Source organism: Podarcis tiliguerta (assembly GCF_965153285.1).
Source record: "Podarcis tiliguerta genome assembly, chromosome: 7".
Lineage (NCBI taxonomy): Eukaryota > Metazoa > Chordata > Lepidosauria > Squamata > Lacertidae > Podarcis > Podarcis tiliguerta.
The window spans coordinates 5969878-5993956 of record NC_139540.1 but is presented as its reverse complement, the minus strand read 5'-3'; the positions used below and the strand labels follow the sequence as shown (position 1 = coordinate 5993956).

Here is a 24079-nt window from a genome sequence, read left to right as displayed (position 1 = left end):
TTGAATTTATCTTAACGCTACCAGGGTCTTTAAATGAACACAGTTTTCACCCATGTTTTCAGTAAAGTTTCGAGTCTTCTTTAAATGTACATTCTTCTCGTTCTCTTTTTCTATATGTTAAATCTGCAAGTTGCCCAACTCTCTCTCAATGCAGATGCCAACTTCCTTTTTAGGAAAAGCTTGTTTATCTATTACATTTTTATGCCTCCTTTTTCTCCAAGGAGTTTAGGGTGGTGTACGTGGTTCTTTCCCACTCCCCCCAAAACACGTGTTCGAAATTAGCCAGGCGCCAAGTGCATTTTCCACCCGGCTATCTATCAGCCACTGAAGATGCCAGGGCGCCAAGATGCCACCTAACATCTTTGCCATCTGGAGGTGAATGCCTGAGGGTTATTGGATATCAACCGTTTTTGCCCACTAACACTCCCAATAGTGTGTTTTTCGATCTGTTATATTTTATCCACACAACTGGAATGAATTTCAGGAAACCAAAATGCCTTTTCATTTTCAGGCTGAACAGGAAGCAGTCACCATTCAGGGGAAAAAAGGCCAATACAGTGGTACCCTGCAAGACGAATGCCTCAGAAGACGAAAAACTCGCAAGACGAAAGAGTTTTTCGTTTTCTGAGGTGCTTCGCAAGACGGATTTCCCTAAGGGCTTGCTTCGCTAGACGAAATGGCCCTGCCTCTCGTGTCATGGCGACGCGCACTGCACGCACGCACGCTCGCTTCTCCGCTCCTCCGGCTCCCTCCCACCTTCCGGCTGACGATTAGTGCCTCGCGCCGCTGCCCACCCCCCTTGCGCGCTCCCCTCAGAGAGCCGTTGCCGCCAGCGCCTCTCTCTCCCTGGAGTCGCGCTCCTGAGCCCCGCCGCCCTCTAGCAGCCGCGTTACACGGTGGCCACAACGCGCGGGTGAGTCTGAGGTACCGGCTGCAGCAGCTGTCCTGCTTCTCCCCGCCCCTCCCCGCCGTTGTCAGTGTTTAAATGCAGTGGTGCTTCGCAAGACGAAAAAACTCGCACAACGAAAAAACTCACGGAACGAATTAATTTCGTCTTGCGAGGCACCACTGTATAGGTGTGGATGGCCCTGGATCAAGTGGCTTTTCTTCTTTCAGTTCTCAAAGTTCTTAACCCACCTCAAGGTGGACTAGCCAGACGTTTTAACTGAGAATCAAACACAGTGAAGTCCATCATTTGGAAAACAAGATCACACAGTGGACGCTTGGGTTGCGAACGTAATCGGTGTGGGATGCATGTTTGCAACCTGCAGCATTCGCAACCTGCGTCTGCGCACGTGCGGGTTACGATTTGGCGCTTCTGCGCATGCGCGGCTGCTGAAACCCGGAAGTAACCTGTTCCGGCACTTCCGGGTTTCTGCGGTCTGTAACCCAAAAAAACGCAACCTGAAGCGGCTGTAACCTGAGGTATGACTGTATAACCATCTTGCCCCAAAATGGCAACCAGATGTTCCATTTTGGCGACTGCAACCTTGGTTTAAGGAGCCATTTGGCACCTAATATATATATATATATACACACACACACACACACACACACACACACACAGTGGTGCCCCGCAAGACAAATGCCTCGGAAGACGAAAAACTCACAAGACGAAAGAGTTTTTCGTTTTCTGAGTTGCTTCGCAAGATGGATTTCCCTATGGGCTTGCTTTGCAAGACGAAAACGTCTTGTGCCTTTTTTTAAAAACCGCCAATGCATTCCTATGGGAAACCGTCAATACACAGTGGTGCTTTGCAAGATGAAAAAACTCGTGTGTGTGTGTGTGTGGGAACTGCCATAGGAGCTGGAGGCGGAAAGAAGGCTCCAGAGGGATGCCGGAGAGCGTCCCAGCAGGGAGAGAGGCAGCCCATCCGCTGGGGAAGGAAATCAGTGTAACACCAGTGGAGAAGGGGGGCAGATGGAGACCAGCGGAGAGAGTACAGGTACTCCGCTGCCCACACACACCCTGCGCAGAAGACTTCCGCGCAGGGAGAGTAGGAGAAGACTGGGCGTCAAACAGCTTTTATGCTGGAAGAGGTTCAAGAAACGCCCACTGACGGATTCTGCCAGCGACTGAGGCAGCCACGAAACTTGAGGCTGTCCAGACAGAAAGGGTTCAACCAGGTAACCTAGCCAGGAGTGGCGGCAACTTACGCACGAGCAACCCCTAGAACCATTACAACATATATATATATATATATACTCATATATATATGAGTTTCTAACACTGGCTCTTATATACAGATATATAGTACAGTGGTACCTTGATTCTCAAACTTAATCCGTTCTGGCAGTCTGTTCCAAAACCAAAGCGTTCCAAAACCAAGGCGTGCTTTCCCATAGAAAGCAATACAAAATAGATCAATCCGTTCAAGACTTTTCAAAGCAACCCCTAAAACAGCAATTTAACATGATTTTTACTATCTAACGAGACCACTGATCCATAAAATGAAAGCAATAAAGAATGTACTGCAGTCCTACAATCAATCAATCAATCAGTAACTGAACTGGGTTCCACACAGTCACACACAAACAAAAAAGCAAAATAAACAGCAAAAACAGACAGACCCTGGCGCAACACTCAAAATGGAAGTGTGGAACTCAAATTGGAAGCACAAAACTCAAAATGGAGCATGTTCGGCTTCCGATAAAAGTTCGCAAACTGGAACACTTACTTCCGGGTTTGCAGTGTTTGGGTTCTGAGTTGTTTGAGTGCCAAGGCGTTTGAGAACTAAGGTACCAATGTACACTGGTAGTAAGCACTACCTAAACACTTCATTGAAAATAACAACAACAACAACAACAACAACAACAACGGCACCCACTTTTCTATCCAGTATGGAGGAGCGTTGCACAACAGATAATCTCTCTCTTTTTGCTAGGAAGTGGTAACCAAAAGGTTGACATCACTAGCCTGAACTTGTCCAGCCTATTCTGCTGTCACAGTATGTGACACATGAGGTCACAATATGGACCAGGGGAAGCCATCCTCTAGTCAGGAGGGAGCAAGGTCTTTTTTTCCAAACCTCTTTGAGGCATTTTGCAACCAAGGGGTGTACAAAGTTTATGAAATAAATAGGACTAAAATGACGGAAGAAGGGGGTGGGGAGAGTATAGGTGCCTTCCTAAATCTGCCCCCGTTCTTCTTCCTCCGTTAATCCTGCACTGGGAAGGAACTGGACTAGACCAGTGTTAGAAACTCAAAGATATATAAGATAGGAACCAAATGGCTCATTAAACCAGGGTTACCGTGACCAAAATGGAATGTCTAGCTGCCATTTGGGCCCAGGCAGCTTAAAGGTCGTATTTTACAATATGACTCTTCGGTTCCTCAAATTCATTCTTTTTTCTATTTAAATTCTTACTGGTTTTATAAACTTTACACAAAGTGCAATTCATACACTTTTCTTAGCGATTTGACTTCCTAGCCTTACATTCATGTGGTTTTTCCCTACAGACAAATTACCTGCTGTCTCATTAGAGATGGGAACACCTGGAAAAAAACCTGGGGAAAAAATTGGGGGGGGGGTCCAGCCCCCTCCCAGAAAAAAATGAAAAAAACAAACAGTTTGATATAGTTTGAATAATCCACAGAGTGTGTTTTTTCCCCTGGAAAAAAAGCACTTTGGGGGAAAAACCTGTTTCCCCCCATTCCGCCCCCCAAGGCCTTTCCATCTCTATGACTTATACACAATTCTTATTCTACTATAAATTTCTTTATTCCCTTCATTCTTACAATCCTTCCCTTGCGTAAACTTCCAAGACCTGCTTGCAATTTCAATTATTTAATTTTATTGGAATTTTATTTACAACGTAACACAAACCCCCCACTCCCCAATACACATTAAATGTGAACGTAACATACAACAATACAAACAACCAAATAACAGACTTCCTTTATCCTGCATCTGACCTCCTTATCTACTTCTTATAAACTGTTTCCTTTATGAATAATTATTAAGATTTTTCTAATTATAACTTAAATACCCACAAAGTCTCCTGCAGACATTAATCAAAACAAGTCCAGCTATGTATTTTAGGGCACTGTTTTGTGAAGTATTCCCTGCATTTCCCCCATGCTTTTTGAAACTCTCGTCTAGTGTGATCTCTAATTGCCTCTGTTAATCCAGCCCAGCCTTTCTCAACCTGTAGGTCCCCAGATGTTGTTGGACTACAACTCCCATCATGCCTAGCTAGCAAGGCCAGAGCTCAGGGATGATGGGAGTTGTAGTCCAACAACATCTGGGGACCCACAGGTTGAGAACCGCTGATAGCCAGTTCAATATACTCTAACAGTTCACCTTGCCATTCCTTTTTTGTTGGTGCAGTTTCTTTTTTCCAGTTTTTTAGCAATTAGGATCCTTGCCGCTCCACATTGTCCGTTAACTTCAAAATCCTTTCCTCTTTTGTTGGGGGTTCCTGACATTTGTTCTGACTGTGCAAATAAAATGTCACGGATAGAATTCTATGGGACGTGTAGTGTATGTGTGAAAGCAGCCAAGACCCAGGGATCTCCAGGCATGCACCTCCAGATGGTGGAGAAATCAAGTGCCATCTTGGTATCCGGGCATCTTCATTCATTCATTCATTCATAAATAAATAAATAAATAAATTCTATTATTTATATTCCACCCATCTGGCTGGGTTTCCCCAGCCACTTGGCAGCTTACAGCATAGATAAAAAGATAGCAAACATAAAGCATTAAAAACTTCCCGATACAGGGCTGCCTTCAGATATCTTCTAAAAGTTGTGTGGTTCTTTATCTCCTTGACATCTGAAGGGAGGGTGTTCCACAGGTGCCACCACCAAGAAGGCCCTCTTCACTTGGTGACAACCGGCCCGCAGCCAGGTGCAAAATGAGCCTGGCAAATTTCAACTGCTGGGTTAAGACACGTTGGAAATTTCACTCCACCTTTAGTTGCAGACGTGTGAGATTGTTACATGCCACATGTCTGTTTACATTCCAGCTGAGAACTTCCGTTGTGTATAGCTTTTGCCTCTCTCTCTGAGGAGATGGCAATGAGAGACGACATGTTTTCTTTGTCCTGATTTATGCCTAATAAATCCGTAGCTTATTAGTATGTTTCCACAAGCCTCACGCCTCTTCTGTTTGCGCCGTTTGCTCTGCTGATAAAGTGTGCTCAGGCTTTGAAGCCTGAGTCGCTGATTTACGCTGAGCCAGAGGTCGAGGGAGGGACGCGGGTGGCGCTGTGGGTTAAACCACAGAGCCTAGGACATGCCGATCAGAAGGTTGGCAGTTCGAATCCCCGCAACGAAGTGAGCTCCCGTTGCTCGGTCCCTGCTCCTGCCAAACTAGCACTTCGAAAGCACGTCAAATTGCAAGTAGATAAATAGGTACTGCTCCGGCGGGAAGGTAAACGGCGTTTCCGTGCACTGCTCTGGTTTGCCAGAAGCGGCTTAGTCATGCTGGCCACATGACCTGGAAGCTGTACGCCGGCTCCCTCGGCCAATAAAGCGAGATGAGCGCCGCAACCCCAGAGTCGGCCACGAGTGGACCTAATGGTCAGGGGTCCTTTACCCTAGAGGTCGAGGGATCATCATGACTGAAGGGCACGATCCAGCTGAGGGCTAGTCAGCTGGCTTCTCGGCCCCCAAAGGACACCGACAAGATGACCCTTGTCGTCCTTTGTAACTCTACAATTCTATAATGAAGGGGATCAGCAAATGATCCGAGAGCTCAGAGAATGCAGGGAATGGCGACAGCACCATGTTTTAATGAGTCTGCGTGTCGAAGCAAGAGGATTTTGAGAGTCTGAGTGCAACTTCTTCCATGAAGCTACTTTATACCAGATCAGATTATTTGACCGTCTAGTGCTGTCACAGTCAGACTGGATGGCTAGCAGCTTAATAATAATAATAATAATAATAATAATTTTATTTATACCCTGCCCTCCCCAGCCTAGATCAGGCTCAGGGCGGCTAACACCCAATATAAAACAAATAGATTGAAAAACAACTTAAAAGCAAGCTTAAATTACAACATTAAAACATGAAAATAAAGCCTCATTTCAATGGAAACAAATAAAAAAATTTGGGGGGATGAAAACGTTGAGTCTCCACCAAGGCTAACTATCCAGGCTGGTCCTACATGGGCCAGAAAAAAGTCAGAGAAGTTCCCAAATAGGAGTTCTCTAGCCAAGGAAGGTTTTTCTCAACACCTTCTCCCTGGTCCTTAGATGCCTCAAGCAGTGTGATGTGACCTTCGCCAGGAAGGAAAGCACCTGGACCAAGCATCTTGAGAAGGTTGCCTGTGGATCTCGCCCCTCTTCCCTTCTTGCCCCTGCCTGCTGCCAGGCGTATGGCATGGGCTTCCCAACTGCACCCGGAACCTGAAACCTGCAGCGCTAGCAGCTTGGAGCCGACTCACACATATACAAGCATCGGTTGCAAACAGCCGTTACTGAACAACTTGCAGCTGAGTATTGTAAACTGCTAACTCAGAAAAGAAGGGTGGTTCAGTGACCTCGGGTGATTTTAAAGTTTTCCCCGTGGTTCATCAACATGCATGGACTCGCTCTTGTCAGGGATTGAAAGGATGAGGAAATAAATATGTCGCCGGATGTGGGGCTGAGGCACTACACTCGCTTCCTGGCAGGTGAGCTGCGGCTGTTTGCAGGGGGAAAGAGGAGGAAGGAAGAGGAAGAGGAAGAGGAAGAGGAAGAAGAGTTTGGATTTGATATCCCGCTTTATCACTACCCTAAGGAGTCTCAAAGGGACGTGGGTGGCGCTGTGGGTTAAACCACAGAGCCTAGGACTTGCTGATCAGAAGGTCAGCGGTTCGAAACCCTGCGATGGGGTGAGCTCCCGTTGCTCAGTCCCTGCTCCTGCCAACCTAGCAGTTCAAAAGCACGTCAAAGTGCAAGTAGATAAATAGGTACCACTCCGGCGGGAAGGTAAACGGCGTTTCCGTGCACTGCTCTGGTTCGCCAGAAGTGGCTTAGTCATGCTGGCCACATGACCCGGAAGCTGTACGCCGGCTCCCTCGGCCAATAAAGCGAGATGAGCGCCGCAACCCCAGAGCCGGTCACGGTGTAGTGGTTAAGAGCGGTAGTCTCGTAATCTGGGAAACTGGGTTCGCATCTCCGCTCCTCCACATGCAGCTGCTGGGTGACCTTGGGCCAGTCACACTTCTCTGAAGTCTCTCAGCCCCACTCACCTCACAGAGTGTTTGTTGTGGGGGAGGAAGGGAAAGGAGAATGTTAGCCGCTTTGAGACTCCTTAAAGGGAGTGAAAGGCGGGATATCAAATCCAAACTCTTCTTCTTCTTCTTTCCCTTCCTGCCCCACAATAAACACTCTATGAGGTGAGTGGGGCTGAGAGACTTCAGAGAAGTGTGACTAGCCCAAAGTCACCCAGCAGCTGCATGTGGAAGAGCAGGAAATCAAACCCGGTTCACCAGATTACAACTCCACCGCTCTTAACCACTGAACCACACTGGCTCTCAGTGGAGGTCTGTGTGGCGCGAACACACTGGCAGAGCCTCTCTGGTCCGCCTGCTGCTGCTGCGTTTGCACCGAACTGACTTCCCAGCCACCTCCCCGCTGTGTCCACCTACTGGGAAAAGAGGGCCGTATTTTCCTGCTGCTGTGTGCATACACACCAAGACCAGATCTGCCCAGAGCCGCCCTGTTTCCTTTCAGCGAAGGAAGGAGGCAGCAGTTTCTGCAACTGAGGCATTGGTAGCAAGGCAAGCACAGATGAAACAATTTCAAGACGGCTGGCTGGAGTCACACTCTCACCTGGCAAGCACACAAATCTCAGCTCCACGTTCAACAGAATGGACCACCTGCCCATTTCCAGATGGTGTCCACGCAAGCCCACCTGGGTTAAAAACCTGCTCAGGTAGCAGCACACCTGAGATTCTTCTCTCTGGGCCTCTGAGTGGGATTGTGAACAGAAGGAGCTGAAACAGTTCCTATGACTGTGCTGGGTGACCTTCACAAACCCCAAGGAGCCACCCCCAGAGCTTGGCATCCACCAAGGTACCTCCTTTCCCCGGTTCCCGAAAAAGGACCTGACCATAAGACGCACCCTAGTTTTTAGAGGAGGAAAACAAGGAAAGAAATATTCTGAACGAAACAGTGGATGTATGTTTTTGTGGTTCATGCTGTGGCCTGATGAGATCTGATGGTGAATTTGGGGTGACCCAATGTAAAAATCCATGGGCTTTTACCTCCCCCCCTCCCAGGCAGCCTCCGCTAGGGTCCCTGATCTCTCTCGCGATCCCACCGATCAGCTATTTCCTTTCAACACCCCCTTCCCTCCTGTTTGCCTTAGTGTCTTTTTCTTAGCTGGAGCAGTTTTTTGCTCCTCCTTTTCTTCTAATTTCTCTCCTTATTGCTTTAGTCTTCCTGTTTCCCCCCTTTGCAAGTTTGCTGTCTTTACCTCCCAGGCAGCCTCCTTTATCTCTAGCGTCCCTTATCTCTCTCCCCGATCAGAAAAACGATCAGCGGCTTTGTTTGAACACCCACTTCCCTCTTTCAAAAAAAAAGAGAGCACGATCTGCTTTTTGCAATTCGGCTGCAGGGACCACACATTCGCTTCATAAGATGCAAAGACATTTCCCCTTACTTTTTAGGAAGAAAAATACAGTATCTTCTGCCCCTTGTTTCAGGAAACTCTCTGAGGTCCGAAGTCACCCTCCTTTCCATAGCCACCAGAACCTGCCTGGTCCATCAGCAGGAGGCACGCAAGAGAAAAAGCTTTACCTACTTTGTCTCTTCTTACCCTCCTTTGTCTTAAGAGTGCACCAGAGGAACACCTGGTAAAAGCACAGGAACGTATTGCATGAATTCTGCACAGTGGCAGAGCTCATGTTTTGAACGCTCAATCGCTGGCGTGGAATCTGCAGCTAAAAAGGACCAGGTAAGGAGCTGGTGGGAGGGCCTCTGCCCAAGTTTGGAGAGCTGGAGTAGACAAGTAAAATAGTATGATCTGCTGCAAAGATGGTGTCCCAGTTATCCCTCGCTTGGACTACTGCAATGCGCTCTTTGTGGGGCTACCTTTGAAGGTGGACCGGAAACTACAACTAATCCAGAATGCGGCAGCTAGACTGGTGACTGGCCGCCGGGACCACATAACACCGGTCCTGAGAGATCTGCATTGGCTCCCAGTACATTTCCGAGCACAATTCAAAGTGTTGGTGCTGAGCTTTAAAGCCCTAAACGGCCTCAGTCCAGTATACCTGAAGGAGCGTCTCTACCTCCATCATTCTGCCCGGACACTGAGGTCCAGCACTGAGAGCCTTCTGGCGGTTCCCTTTCTGCGAGAAGCCAAGTTACAGGGAACCAGGCAGAGGGCCTTCTCGGTCGTGGCATCCGCCCTGTGGAAGGCCCTCCCACCAGATGTCAAAGAGAAAAACAAGTACCAGACTTTTAGAAGACATCTGAAGGCAGCCCTGATTAAAGAAACGTTTAATGTTTAATAGGTTATTGTATTTTAATATTCTGTTGGAAGCCGCCCAGAGTGGCTGGAGAAACCCAGCCAGATGGGCGGTGTATAATAAATTATTATTATTATTATTATTATTATTATTATTATTATTATTATTAAATTTCCAATCTTCCCAATGACCTTATATCTTGTTCTGTCCCACTTTAAGCACAACGGCTTGCAGCACGGAGATGAGTTTGCCTACAGCCTTATTAAGTTCCGATTATCCCTCCCCTGCTGGAGAAATCCCAGGCCGGCAAAGGCGTGGCAATGATGGTATCAGACCACGTCGACGGCACCTGCAAGAGGGAACGTCCAAGAGCTTGTCAACGCCGCTTTGAACTTTTATCTCACTCTCTCGAGAGCCCTGCCAACAAAGCAAGATCTAGCTGCTGCCAAATTTCTTCCTTTGAAAAGATCTCGGTCCTGGCTACATGGCAGGAGATTTGCATCTCTCCACCGGGCCAAGAGACGGGGTGATAATGCAAAGCAGACCGAACAGCTTCTTGGACCGTCTACAACACAGCTTGCTCTTCTGGGAGAGATGCAAGCACTGAGAAACATATGCTCTACTCGGCAGATCCCAAATATTCTCACACACACACACACACACACACACACACACACACACCATAGCTGTCAACTTACAGATTTGAAAATAAGGGGCCAGCAGCCTCGAAAATAAGGGATCAGCAGCCAAAATAAGGGATTTTGCTTAGCTTATGCATGAATCCGGCACTGATGGAGCCACGCTGCTTTTGCTGCGACTGACTATGTTTTGCAGGGGGTTTGGACTAGATGATCCTAAGGGCCTACAACTCCGACCAAAGAAGAGTGGCAGACAAAACTGATGAACGACGTCGAGATGGCAAAGCTTACAGGCAGAATTAGAAACCAGGAAGAGGACCTCTTTAATAAAGAATGGGGAAAGTTTATAATTTATTTGAAAAGCTATTGCAAAGAGTTACATACATTGGTAGGATTGTCAGAAAACGTGTTGTAAAAATTTGAACTATGGATGGACAAATGATTTATAAAAATAGAGTTATGAAAGGGATGCAGAGGGGAAAATCACTACATTAAGATGCTGAACTGGTTGGAGGGTATGCTAAGCAGCATGTCGGGGCTGCCGTCGTCCTGGCGTGAGGAGTTCCATTGGCCTTTCTCTGCCCAAGAAGGAGGGAGGGAGACTCTCGCCCACGCCGCCCGTGAGCCTGGCATGAGGCGTTTGCGGCGGCGGAGCGGCCGCTGAAGCGGCGCCACGGCCGCTGAAGCACCGCCCTTCTGCGTCCCTCCCCATCCCCTCCTCTTCTTCCTCCCCCAGGCCACCTCAGCTGCCGCCTCCGGCTTCCCCTGGCAGCAAGAGAGGGGCTGCCCGCCCGCAGCTACCCGTCTCCTCATGACGCGCCCCTGAGGGGGAAAAGGGAGAGACGGAGACACGACAGCTCGTGTGCAATCTCTCTCGCGGTGGAGGACCCTGAGCTGCTGCTTCCCTCCCGAGCCGGGCGAGCATGAAACCCGGGAAATTTAAGGGACATCATCAATAAGGCGCAGCAGCGGGACACGGCGCTGGGATAACGGCGTTTCCCACCAAATAAGGGACGGTTGACAGCTATGACACACATCCCTTCAGGAGAGAATTACTTTTACTGAGGCTCAAAAAGAGAAGCGTGGAAAAGCAGTCACACAACATGCCCAGAATACAAAACAAAACAACACAACAGGTTGCCTGATAGCGGAGGCTCCCAGCTGTGGGGAACGGGTGTGTCCTAAAGAATTTCCTGTCCTTTCCCTATTGTTCCCGAAATCAATCCTGGGCGAGGCTTTCCTACCACCCCATTAACAGCAGCCATGCCCTTCCTCTAGAAGATGCCAGATTACACACTGTAAATCTTCCAGAACAGGGGAAGCCAGAGTATGGCTTTGTAAAGTAAAAATGTATAGGGTTTTTCCTTTAATTAAACAAAGAAACCCACCAAATTTACTTACAACGAAGGATTTGGCACAATATGCCCCGCGGTGCTGCGCTAAGACAGGCCAGCTGACTTAGAAGCCAACAAACTTTGTGTCCCATTAACACAAGAGAAATAGAAGAAGATCAAGACATATCAAAAAAGCCTTGTTTCCTATCCGCAGTGTCGATAACCACCAGTGGGTGAGAAGGGGCTAGGTACATTTTGAGAAATCTCCAGCCTCATTTCCTTGCCAAACTGAGGAGATGGGATCGGGTTGAATAGAATTCAGTTTATTCTGTTGCAATGAAATGCGTGTAGCCTCCGTTTCCTCTTCTGTAGGCTCAGACATGTTTAGAACAGCTTTAAACCAAAGAACCTACAAACTACAAGCCGAAATCCAGTTTGCATAATGGTGGCAGGTCTCAGACCCATCTGATGTGAAACCTCTGCAATCGTATCCGAATCAGAGAGCACTGGATTGGGACCAATATTCATACAGTAATTTTATTGGTGCTTAATGACTACCCAAGCCTCGCTTTGCTTCTCAAAGAATGGCAGCTTTATTCCTTCCCTTGATGCTAATCTACACACACACACACACACACACCACACACACGCACAGCTGGCTTCCCACCGCTGAGGCAAGTCTTCCTTTTTTAAAAAAAGAAACAGGAGCTGAACTATTTTAGGTTCAATGTGCTCATTTTGCAACGAGATTTGCAGAGACAGGCCCATCCTTCTCAAGAGAGTGGGTGCCATTTGGACGAAACCACGCACCAAAAACGCGTGTGGGGGAAACGACAGCCGACGGATGCCTTACCTTCCCCTGTTCAGAGTTTCCCAACACAACGCACACCGAGCACAGGTGCGGCAAGTTGAGGCACGCACTACAATCCTCACACGGCTCCAAAAGCACTGGGCGAGCCCCGGGACGTGGTTCTGCGAGCAAGTTCTGGGTCCATCGAGGGCAGAAGGCTCCTAAACCTTCCCGATGTTACCTTCGCTTTGCGCGAAGGTGTTTATCCCACCTCCTCAAAGGCATTTTGCTTCCCAGTCACTGCCTCTTGTCTCTGAAGTAGGAGAGGCACTCCTGCGATCGGCCAGAAAGCCTGTTCGTGCGTGGCGGAAGGAGCACCGGCAAAGCGTGCGCCTCCGGTGCGCCGGGGCTGGCTCTGGCAGCGACTCAGGAGCTCTGAAGCTTGCAACGTGCTAAGAATAAGCCGGAGGCAAGCATCAGCCTTGCGCGCCCCTCCTACGGAAGCCTTGGGTGTGCCAGGCCTTCGTCACACTGGCAGTTTCCTCTTATTTCCAACCCAGAAACTGCTGTGTCGAGAGAGAGAGAGACGAGCGCACAAACATCCGCAGACCAGAAACACGCTGAATCGGAAACGGACTGGGATCGCTGCCAGCGACGCCTGCTCGCTTGGGTAGCCAAGGACAGGAATTGGGGTGTGTGTGTGTGAGAGAGAGAGTGGGCTGGTGTCGCTCTAAGCATCCCAGGGCTTTTGGGGAGGAGAACCCCACGCCTCGCAGATTCTAAGCAACAAGTGGGGATTGTGAGAAAAGACAGTCTTGAGAAATGAAGCCAAAACTTCCGGGAGTCTTGGGTTTAGACCAAGTCAGACCACTGGTCCATATAGATCAGCGTTGTCTGTCCTGGCTGCTAAGGGGTCTCCAGGTTTTCAGAGGCAGGGGTCTCTGGACTGAACCCAAGACTTCTTGTACACCATGCATAGGATCATAAAATTGTACAGTCGCAAGGGACCCCTGAAGTTCCTCTAGTCCAACCTGCTGCAATGCAGGATTCTCAACTACCACTGTTCGTTATCATAACTGTTCAGCGGAGTTTTTAATATTTAATGCTGTACTGTTTTTAACACTTGATTGGGAGCCGCCCGGAGTGGCTGGGGAAACTCAGCCAGATGGGTGGGGTATAAATTATTATTATTATTATTATTATTATTGTTAGAATCATAGAATCATAGAGTTGGAAGAGACCACAAGGGCCATCGAGTCCAACCCCCTGCCAAGCAGGAAACATCATCAGAGCACTCCTGACATATGGTTGTCAAGCCTCTGCTTAAAGACCTCCAAAGAAGGAGACTCCACCACACTCCTTGGCAGCAAATTCCACTGTCGAACAGCTCTTACTGTCAGGAAGTTCTTCCTAATGTTTAGGTGGAATCTTCTTTCTTGTAGTTTGCATCCATTGCTCCGTGTCCGCTTCTCTGGAGCAGCAGAAAACAACCTTTCTCCCTCCTCTAGGTGACATCCTTTTATATATTTGAACATGGCTATCATATCACCCCTTAACCTCCTCTTCTCCAGGCTAAACATGCCCAGCTCCCTTAGCCGATCCTCATAAGGCATCGTTTCCAGGCCTTTGACCATTTTGGTTGCCCTCCTCTGGACACGTTCCAGTTTGTCAGTGTCCTTCTTGAACTGTGGTGCCCAGAACTGGACACAGTACTCCAGGTGAGGTCTGACCAGAGCAGAATACAGTGGCACTATTACTTCCCTTGATCTAGATGCTATACTCCTATTGATGCAGCCCAGAATTGCATTGGCTTTTTTAGCTGCCGCGTCACACTGTTGGCTCATGTCAAGTTTGTGGTCAACCACAAACTTGTTGTTGTTGTTGTTGCTGTCAAACTCATTTCAGGTAGGAAAGGATCCTGTTTTTCAGTTGTATTTTTTGCGGGGGATGTATTTTTGAGATCACAGAATCCTAGAGTTGGAAGGGACCTTAAGAGTAATCTCCCTCCCCCCTTTAGAATTATTTTATTAAATCGTAAATGTACAACAGCTTCTTAACTCTACACACGCACTTAAATTTTTAAAAGGAAAACGTTACGTCTTATTACACCATAATGGTGGCTAATAGCTTTTCGAAACTTTGAGAAAACTCTTTTAAAAAAGGTTTCACAGAGGTAAAAGAACAGTTTCAGGTTTTTGAATAACATCGTTATGGAAACTTATCTCAGTCATGCATAAATATGCAGTGATATGGCAGAAGACACCAGAGCAGATGCAGAGAGCCATTTTGTGAATAGATCGGATTATTTAATACCTTATTGTGGAGGAAGGATTGTAAAAATGCCTTTGAGGCAGTTTCTTAGCTTTTAAATTTTTGTTTCTTTCTAATGGTCTTTGTAAGAGTGCAGAAGCATTCCTTTGATAATGTTAAATTTGTAAGTTTCAGGGACCCTAAGAGTCATCTAGTCCACCCCCCCAGCAATGCAGCAATCACAACAAAAGCATCCATGACAGATGGCCACCCAACATCTGCTTATAAACCTCCAAGGAAGGAGATTCCACAACCTTCCTCGAAGGTCCTACCCTTCGAACCAGCAGCAAAAAAGCATGCTCCATCTTCCATGTGATGGTCATGAGATATTTGAAGATGGCTGTCATATCACCTCTCAGTTTCCTCTCCTTCAATCTAAACATGCCCTGCTCCATTCCTCTTACGGGGCTCTCCTACAATGCAGATTCTCCCCTACTAGACCTTCCCAAACAGAAAAACCCACCTGAGACTCTGAAAATCTCCCCCCACATGGAAACTCCCCCCCCCAACGTATTTATTCCTGCTTTCCTTTTTCCGGAAACCCTACCAGCTTGCCGCCAACGTGTTGCTTTGACGAGCCGGCGAATTATAAATTTGGAAATCTGCAAACCCGTAGCTTAGGAAGAGCTGCGTGCTGAGATACCTGGGCTTGGTTAAAGGAAGGAAAAAGCAATTTTGAAAGCAGCTATAAGAAGGCATCGCCCATCCATGCATGAACCTCCTGTTGCAGGAAGTACAAAGCGTTCGTCCGAGGGTGGTGGGGAAAGAGGCTTGGGGAAATCGCTGGCTAAAGTTCTCCAAGAGGAGGAGGTAAACAAAACCAGTCCCTGGAGTTTGATTTCTCATACGCGAGGCTTACCTTTCCGAAGAGGAGAACCTCCAGGTTGCCCAAACGCCTCTTGCAGCCAGATTTTCGCCCTGCTGAGGACTGCTCAGTCCCCCTTTGAAGAGGCTGCCGGCTTGGCTAAGCCCGTGGCGTGATCTGCCTGACAGCTCTTGTTTTGCAACGCTTACCTTCGGCAGGGTCATCGGCTGCTTAGCACCGGGTGCACAGAGCCTCAAAATAGAACACAAGGGCTAAGCACATAAGTAAACGGGAACAGGGAAGCTGAATGATGCAAGGGACACGGCAGCTGGGGGGGGGGGGATGGACGGACGGACAGACAAGAGAGTGAATCTTTGTCAATCGCTCCCCCTCCCTTTGCACAAAACAGCAGCAGCAGCAACGAAAAAGGAGAAGGCAACTTTTTTCTTATAAAGAGAGTTTCGTGTTGTTGTTGTTGCTGCTGCTACAGGCTATTTCCTGCTCCTGGCAACTTTGCATTTTGGTGGGTGCCTGTGAGAGGCAGCCGATAAAGGCTTCAGAACGTGGCAGGCAGGCGAATGCCCAAGGAGACACCCTTTCCACTTTTGCAGCCCTTGGGAAATATTATTGTTGATATGTGTTTCTAAATCCCATTAGCTCTTAAGGACAAGCCCTGCTCATCTGGTTCACCCTTGCTACCAGTGTAGGTCATGTTAAATCTACACAAACACACACCACCAGCAACTGACACAAGCCAAGGCTCTAAGCTTGAAGCCCCACACACAAAGCCCCTGTCTGCACACTGTTCCAACTTGGATAGCGTTAACACAGCGATGCTGCTTAGATTTGGAAATCGAGGCACGCAATTCAGCATCCTGGGAGGTAGACTGGTGACTGGGAGTGGCTGCCGGTACCACATAACACCGGTCCTGAGAGATCTGAATTGGCTCCCAGTACATTTCCGAGCACAATTCAAAGTGTTGGTGCTGTCCTTTAAAGCCCTAAACGGCCTCGGTCCAGTATACCTGAAGGAGCGTCTCCACCCCCATCGTTCAGCCCGGACACTGAGATCCAGTGCTGAGGGCCTTCTAGCGGTTCCCTCATTGCGAGAAGTGAGGTTGCAGGGAACCAGACAGAGGGCCTTCTCGGTAGTGGCGCCCACCATGTGGAACGCCCTCCCTTCAGATGTGAAGAAAATAACCAGCTATCCTATCTTTAAAAGACATCTGAAGGCAGCCCTGTTTAGGGAAGTTTTTAATATTTAATGCTGTACTGTTTAAAACATTTGATTGGGAGCCGCCTAGAGTGGCTGGGGAAACTCAGCCAGATGGGCGGGGTATAAATAATAAATTATTATTGTTGTTGTTACTATCCACCTCTTTTTTTAGCATTGGAAAAATGGCTTTGAAAACCTACAGGCAACGCTTAGTAGGATCTCAGAAGCCAGGAACGGCTAAGGGAGCTGGGCATGTTTAGCCTGGAGAAGAGGAGGTTAAGGGGTGATATGATAGCCATGTTCAAATATATAAAAGGATGTCACATAGAGGAGGGAGAAAGGTTGTTTTCTGCTGCTCCAGAGAAGCGGACACGGAGCAATGGATCCAAACTACAAGAAAGAAGATTCCACCTAAACATTAGGAAGAACTTCCTGACAGTAAGAGCTGGGTTGGACTCGATGGCCCTTGTGGTCTCTTCCAACTCTATGATTCTATGATTCTAGGTCCGGGGTTTGTGTGTGTGTGTGTGTGTGTGTGTGTGTGTGTGTACATTTGCATCAGCATTTGTTTGCGGGGAGAGGGAGTGTTTCAGCGCTGCACAAATCTAACTGCCGTCTTCTGTGACTAAAAAGAGAACCTTGCAAATGAAGCTTACTCGTGCAGATATGCTTATTTTAGGTAACGCGTACGGGTCACGAGCAAATTCAGTGTTTCCCTGTGCAAAGATGAGCTCTGTGTTAGTGCATGTAAAATGTGAGAAGGCATGAGCATGCCTGAGCGCACATGCGCACACACACAAACTGTTCCACCAGCGGTCTCTAGAGTTATCCGTTCCCAGCAAGGCTGCATCCATATCCCATTTTACAGTAATCATGAGAGGTGCTTATAACAACTACAGTACCTTGGAGAGTTTTAAAGCAGCGATAGTAATGGAAAACCACTATTAAAAAATGCAAGCAGTCACTCCCAGCGGTGCTATACCATCACCTCTGGCAACTTAGGAATAATGTTGATAACCAGCAAGCCCCAGAGGCATAAAGGGCTTATAATGCTAAGGAAGAAATTATCCCTTGACCCGTAGCTCTTGATGATGTGATTAAACAGTTCTAAAGTGCAGGGGGGAGCAAGTCGGGCGAGAGGTTCTGGTACCCCCCCTTGGGAAAGAGGGGAGCAAAGCGAAGCTGCTTGGCCCGGGGTCTATTTATAACCCTAAATCACATTACGCAGAACCGCCAGAGCCAGGATGCAGCCGCTGGGCTTTGAAGAACATACCCTCATATCCTGTGCAAACTTCTCAGGGGCTGTTTGATAAACATCGGCGGGCTCCTCTCCCGCGACGGACACCTGCCCCACATCTGCTTGGCGCATACATCTGGCTTTTGTTTTCAAGATGGCAAGGGGGGGGGGAACCGTTGGGAGGAAGATTGCTTCGACTTTACGAAAACACTTAAAAGTAGCTAAAGCAGCCCTATTCGCTTAGACTGAATAAAATCCACTTGGTCCAGCATCCTGTTCCCACCACAACCCCCCCAAAGTGGGCAAGCCTATCCGGAAGCCAAGAAGACAAGCACAAAGGGGACGCTGTTCCCTCTTTGCTGGGCCCAGAATTGGAGAGATGGGACCCCCAGAGGTCATGTAGCTCAACCCCCTACTGCCTGTAATCCAATTGTGTCTGGGTTCTCCCACGCAAGCAGCCTCCTGAAAACCCAAGTGCGCTTGCACAGACCAGTGGACAAACCTGCTTTGAAAACTTCATCAGGTCGATAAAAACAGGAAACAGAGCGCTAGTTGGCTCAGCCGCCAGCCTCTCCAGTTTTGGAAAGGGTTAATTTGCTCCTTCGCCAACCTAATTTCATCTGGGGCAGCCTCTGTTCTTTTTCCAGCTAGCCTGCCCCCCCCCCCATACAGATGTATGGGGTTTCGTAATCCCAGCCAAACCAACAAGCGCCCCTTTCCCCACAGTGCTAAGCCTGCGAACATTCCGCTGACAGTTCTATTGGTCACAGAATGCCCACAAACATTTCAACGTCACTTGCGGTGCAACAAACCAGTGTCCGAACGCTTCAACGCCGGCAATATGAACATTGCGCAGGCGGGCACAACACACACACACACACAGGCCAACAATGACGCCAGCTCACCACCTGCCAAGCTATTATTCATCTGGCAGCTCTTTGTACGCATCACAGAAGGAGTAAGCGCTCAGGAGGATTTAGGGAAGGATCACAGGGAGATCAAACTCTTAACCAACTTGATCCAGATTTCAAACACATCGAAAGCTACTGGAGTGGAAAAGGCTACGGAGACACCTTCACCCCACCGTTCTCTGGGGAGAATTTCACCCTGAAACGTGGACTGGGGACCCCGGGGAATGCACGGCACATGTGTTTCTTTGCACCGCGTACATTGCGTCGTGACTCCCTCCTCAGGAAGCTGTCTGATAATGGGAAGCAGTGATCGAAACTCCAATTGTTCCAGGAGCATTTTGCAGCTGGGAATTTCATCAGCGCGAGCAGTTTCTGAGCTCTGGGATCAGTACTGCACCTAAGATTTCAGATTAAAACTGCAGAGTGGAAGGAAAGGAGAACCTTTTTCTGCCTCCCTACTTCCAGCTGCTCTCTGAAGACTGGAGAAGAGACCCTCTTAAGAATATTAGGGGGGTGGGCAGGGGAAGGACTAGACCGTGTGAAAAAGGAACATAATATTTTAGCTGCATTTCATTCATTTTCAGCTTTGTACAGTGGTACCTCGGGTTAAGTACTTAATTCATTCCAGAGGTCCGTTCTTAACCTGAAACTGTTCTTAACCTGAAGCAACACTTTAGCTAATGGGGCCTCCTGCTGCCGAAGCATGATTTCTGTTCTCATGCTGAAGCAAAGTTCTTAACCCGAGGTAATATTTCTGGGTTAGCGGAGTCTGTAACCTAGAATCATAGAGTTGGAAGAGACCACAAGGGCCATCAAGTCCAACCCCCTGCCAAGCAAGAAACACCATCAGAGCACTCCTGACATATGGTTGTCAAGCCTCTGCTTAAAGACCTCCAAAGAAGGAGACTCCACCACACTCCTTGGCAGCAAATTCCACTGTTGAACAGCTCTTACTGTCAGGAAGTTCTTCCTAATGTTTAGGTGGAATCTTCTTTCTTGTAGTTTGGCTCCATTGCTCCGTGTCCGCTTCTCTGGAGCAGCAGAAAACAACCTTTCTCCCTCCTCTAGGTGACATCCTTTTATATATTTGAACATGGCTATCATATCACCCCTTAACCTCCTCTTCTCCAGGCTAAACATGCCCAGCTCCCTTAGCCGTTCCTCATAAGGCATCGTTTCCAGGCCTTTGACCATTTTGGTTGCCCTCCTCTGGACACGTTCCAGTTTGTCAGTGTCCTTCTTGAACTGTGGTGCCCAGAACTGGTCACAGTACTCCAGGTGAGGTCTGACCAGAGCAGAATACAGTGGAATCTTTGAAGCCTGGAGAGGAGAAGGGTCGGTGCGCACCTACCCCGCTCGCTCTCCAGGCTTCAGCAGAAGGCATCCCGAAACCTCCCGAAGCTTGTGGGGCTGGCGGTGGGGAAAGCCGAGCTTCCCTCACTTCCAGCCCTGGGGAGCAGGAGAGCTTGTCGGGGCTGGCGAGGGAAGCCTGCCCCCCGCCCCAGCGACCACACATTCGCTCCATATGACGCACAGACATTTCCCCTTAGGTTTTAAGAGGGAAAGTGTGTCTTATGGAGCGAAAAATACGGTAAATATGGGGGAAGCCAAATGTCTCCAAGGCCCTAATCCAGCACTCTAACCATCACACCACAAACACCATTGCTAGGGAAAGAAGTTGCAAAAGGCTGTATTTCAAGTTTCACACAGTGGAGTCTGGGACATATTCTAGGGTTCACGAGCAGCTTACACAAAGCCCTATGGCCTAGCCTTTCATGTCTCCACACCAGTGGCATAGCGTGGGTTGTCAGCACCCGGAGCAAGGCAAGTAATTTGCGCCCCCTAACCCGTGGATTTGCGCCCCCTAACCCTAACCCCCAGATGTTGCGCCCGGTGCGGCCGGCCCCCCCTGCACCCCCCACGCTACGCCACTGCTCCACACTACTGTCTCCTCACTCCACACATGTCTCCCCATGTGAACTCTGCATGAATCCTGCAACATGCACAAAAATCGCAAGCGTGCACTGGCGGGGAAAAAGCTTGCAGTGGCACGGAAGGTGTCGATTTCTCGTTTCTCTCTGGACATGTGGCCATCGAGATCAATACCTTTTAAACATTTGCAGAAATTACGGTGCTCATCATCAGCACCATGGCTTTCCCTGCTGAGCCCCGTTCCCACCAACCACTTCCGAAGTTCAGAGACAGAAATCTGGAGGAACGGAAAGGAAACATCTGAAGGTACTGGAATATTTTAGCCCTGGAGGTCTGGACCAGTTTGAACATGGCTGAGAGGAACCCATTCTGCCTGCCTGCAGAAAAAGCTTTTCATCAAAGGCTGGAGGAAAACTCACCACCTGGAAAACAGGTAGGGACTGTCCCTGTTTTGCATGCAGAAGAACAAGTTTCTGGCAGAGTCAGGAGGAAAACTGAGGACCGCGAACCCTGTGCTTTGTCGCGAAAGGCGTTGGGGGAACTCAACACAAAGGGACGTGTGTGTTACTTCACACAACGCATTAGGATTAAGAAATCCAAAAGCATCTAAGAAACTCAGAGGACATGAACTATTTGAAAAGTAATTGTGATGAACAGATTATGCTAGGACTGCAAGAAGTTTTGCAAGGTGGATTATCTGAAATATTACAAGAAAGAATTACTAGTTAAGGACAACTGAATGCAATGTAGAAACCAAGAAATGCAGAATAAGTGATAAAAACGGAAAATCATCAGAGGCGTTGACGGAAGTCTAAAACATTGTATAAGATGAGAAGTTATGCTGTAGGAGTGTTTGAACTGGTATGCTAAAAAAATTAATAAAAATGTATTTTTAAAAGAAAGAAAGAATACAAATCCAAAAGAAGGTTCATCTATGGCAGCTGGAAGTTTCTACACGGATCAAAAAAAGTCCTTCTTCACGCAGCTCTTAGTTCAACTATGGAACTCACTTCCTCAGGAGGCAGTGGTGGTTTTAAAAGATAAGACAAATTCTCTATTAGCAACGGCGGCTATGCTCTTGTCTCCACAGTTGGAGGCAGCAATAATAATAATAATAATAATATATTTTATTTATATCCCGCCCTCCCCAGCCGGAGCTGGGCTCAGGGCAGCTAACAACAATCAAAATAATCCAGCATTCTAAAAACATTCATTATAAAATTAATTAAAATCAAATTGATGGCAACCATTAAGCAAAATTCTGTGCAGATTGCCAGAGGAGGGGGTCAGGCTGCGCCCTGACCAAAGGCCTGGTGGAACAGCTCTGTCTTGCAGGCCCTGCGGAAAGATGTGAGGTCCCGCAGGGCCCTAGTCTCTTGTGACAGAGCCTGTGAGGAGGGAGTGGCATCAGCATGGATGTTGAAGTCCCCCAATACCAATAGGTTAGGGAACTCCAAGGCCCAGCCGGCCACTGCTTCCAGCAGGCCTGACAGGGTGGCTGCTGGTGCGCTAGGTGGCCGGTACACCAGCCAGACAGCCATGCTCACCTCGGAGCCCCACACTAGGCCAACACATTCAATGCCGGGGATCGATGGCGATGGTAGAGCCCTGAAAGAACAATTTTCCCGGATTAATAATGCCACCCCTCCCCCTCCCAGCCCACAGTCCGCGACTGGTGGAGGACGGAGAAACCCGGGGGCGCCATCTCTTGTAAGGTAACAGTTTCCCCTTCGCGCACCCAGGTCTCCGTCACACAAGTCAGGTCGACCCCCTGCGAGGTGAAGAAATCTAGCAGGGTGGCGGTTTTGCTGCCTATAGACCTGGCATTGCACAGCACCAGTGATGGAGGTGAGTAATCCTTGCTCACCCTACCTTCGTCCCTCGGGATGGGGCGCAGATTGGAAAGGGTATGAGCATATCCGTATCCGATGCTTCTGTTGGGAACTACAGGTGCAGAGAATGCTTTGCGCTAGGATCCGGCATGTGGGTTTCTCACAAGGCATCTGGTTGGACACTGTGAGAACAGGATGGCCAATGCTCTGATTCGAATCAGAATCCTAGTTTCTTTCTATGCACAGCAGTGATGCTGCAACATACAGTTCACCGGACCACACTGCCTGGGACAGCCATAGGCATAGATCCCTGCAACTCTCCCAAAATAATAATAATAATAAAATTCCTTTTGGGAAATGATTTACAATGAACTTAAAAAAAATTTCAAATATACTTTTCCCAAAAAGCCTGAAGCCTTTAAGTTAGGAATGATGGGTAAAGAAATTAAAAAAGAAGGTAAGATACTATTCTTATATGCCACTACAGCCGCAAGAATCTTGTTAGCGCAAAACTGGAAAACAGAAGTTATACCCAGTATAAGTGATTGGCAGGTTAAGTGGATAAATTATGCCGAGCTCGCTAGAATAACAGGAAGATTAAGGGATCAAGACGAACAGAAATTTCATGACAATTGGAATAAATATTTGACTTATCTTGGAACTAATTTTCAGACGACACTGGCGGGACTGAATTAACTCTAACAGTAAATGATACAGGATTAAAACGATAAAATACGTGAATTCAAATTTATCTGATACTTACCAAAAGTGTGGAAGGAAGTCTACGGCTCGGCGGAGCCTAAAAGAATTTTGTGTTGTATTTTTGATTTGTTGATTTGATGTGATAGGCGCAAGTTATGGTATAAATTTTGTATTTGTGCTTATGTATAAATGAGCAATATTAATAAAAATGTACTTGCAAAATAATAATAATAATAATAATAATAATAATAATAATAATAATAATATTCCTTCCAGTAGCACCTTAGAGACCAACTACATTTGTTGCTGGTTTGAGATCCAGCAGCTCCTGCTTAGAGAACTGGATGCCAGCGTTAAGTCCTGAACAGTAAACAATGCTCAGTTTGACAGGTGAGGCGTGGGAAAGCCAGCAGCCCCAGAAAGCATGACGCCACCTTGCACCTTGGCGGTGGATGACTTAAGCCACCCTGGAAACTAATCGTCAGCCTGACAGCTGCTGCAGATGTCGGCGTGTCCCTGTAAACAGAGGCAGCCTCGCTGGGATAATTGCAAGGTGATGGCTGTCTAGGCTTTGCACCAAGGATATAGAGGGTATGAGTGATGCTCGGCAGTTTGCAGAAGGAGCTATAAAGCTGTTGCCTTCTAACGTACAAACGTTGGTGATGACTTTCGCTGGGTCTATCCAAGGTTCATGCGGGTGCCCCTGAACGAGGTGGAAGTAGGAACTTAAACCACATCAGACTGCAATTAGGGGAGATATATAATAATAATGGGACGCTGGTGGAGCTGTGGGTTAAACCACAGAGCCTAGGGCCTGCCGATCAGAAGGTCGGCGGTTCAAATCCCCGCGACAGGGTGAGCTCCCGTTGTTCGATCCCTGATCCCGCCAACCTAGCACTTCGAAAGCACGATGTGCAAGTAGATAAATGGGTACAGCTCTGGTAAACGGCGTTTCCATGCACTGC

General features: G+C 48.0%; 1 protein-coding gene across 6 annotated transcripts in view; it reads right to left on the bottom strand.

The window, feature by feature from the left end:
* PTP4A3 (protein tyrosine phosphatase 4A3) overlaps positions 1–24079 on the bottom strand; it is a 121743-nt gene that overhangs the window by 39854 nt on the left and 57810 nt on the right. The window contains exon 1 of one of the 6 annotated variants that reach the window (XM_083449108.1): positions 15339–15489. The exons of 3 other annotated variants lie outside the window; for them this stretch is intronic. The gene's annotated coding sequence lies outside the window, so the exon portion shown is untranslated. Of the gene's footprint in view, positions 1–2828; positions 2937–12232; positions 12664–15338; positions 15490–24079 lie in introns of those variants that run through there. 2 more of the 6 variants (XM_083449109.1, XM_083449111.1) reach the window with 2 other exon arrangements.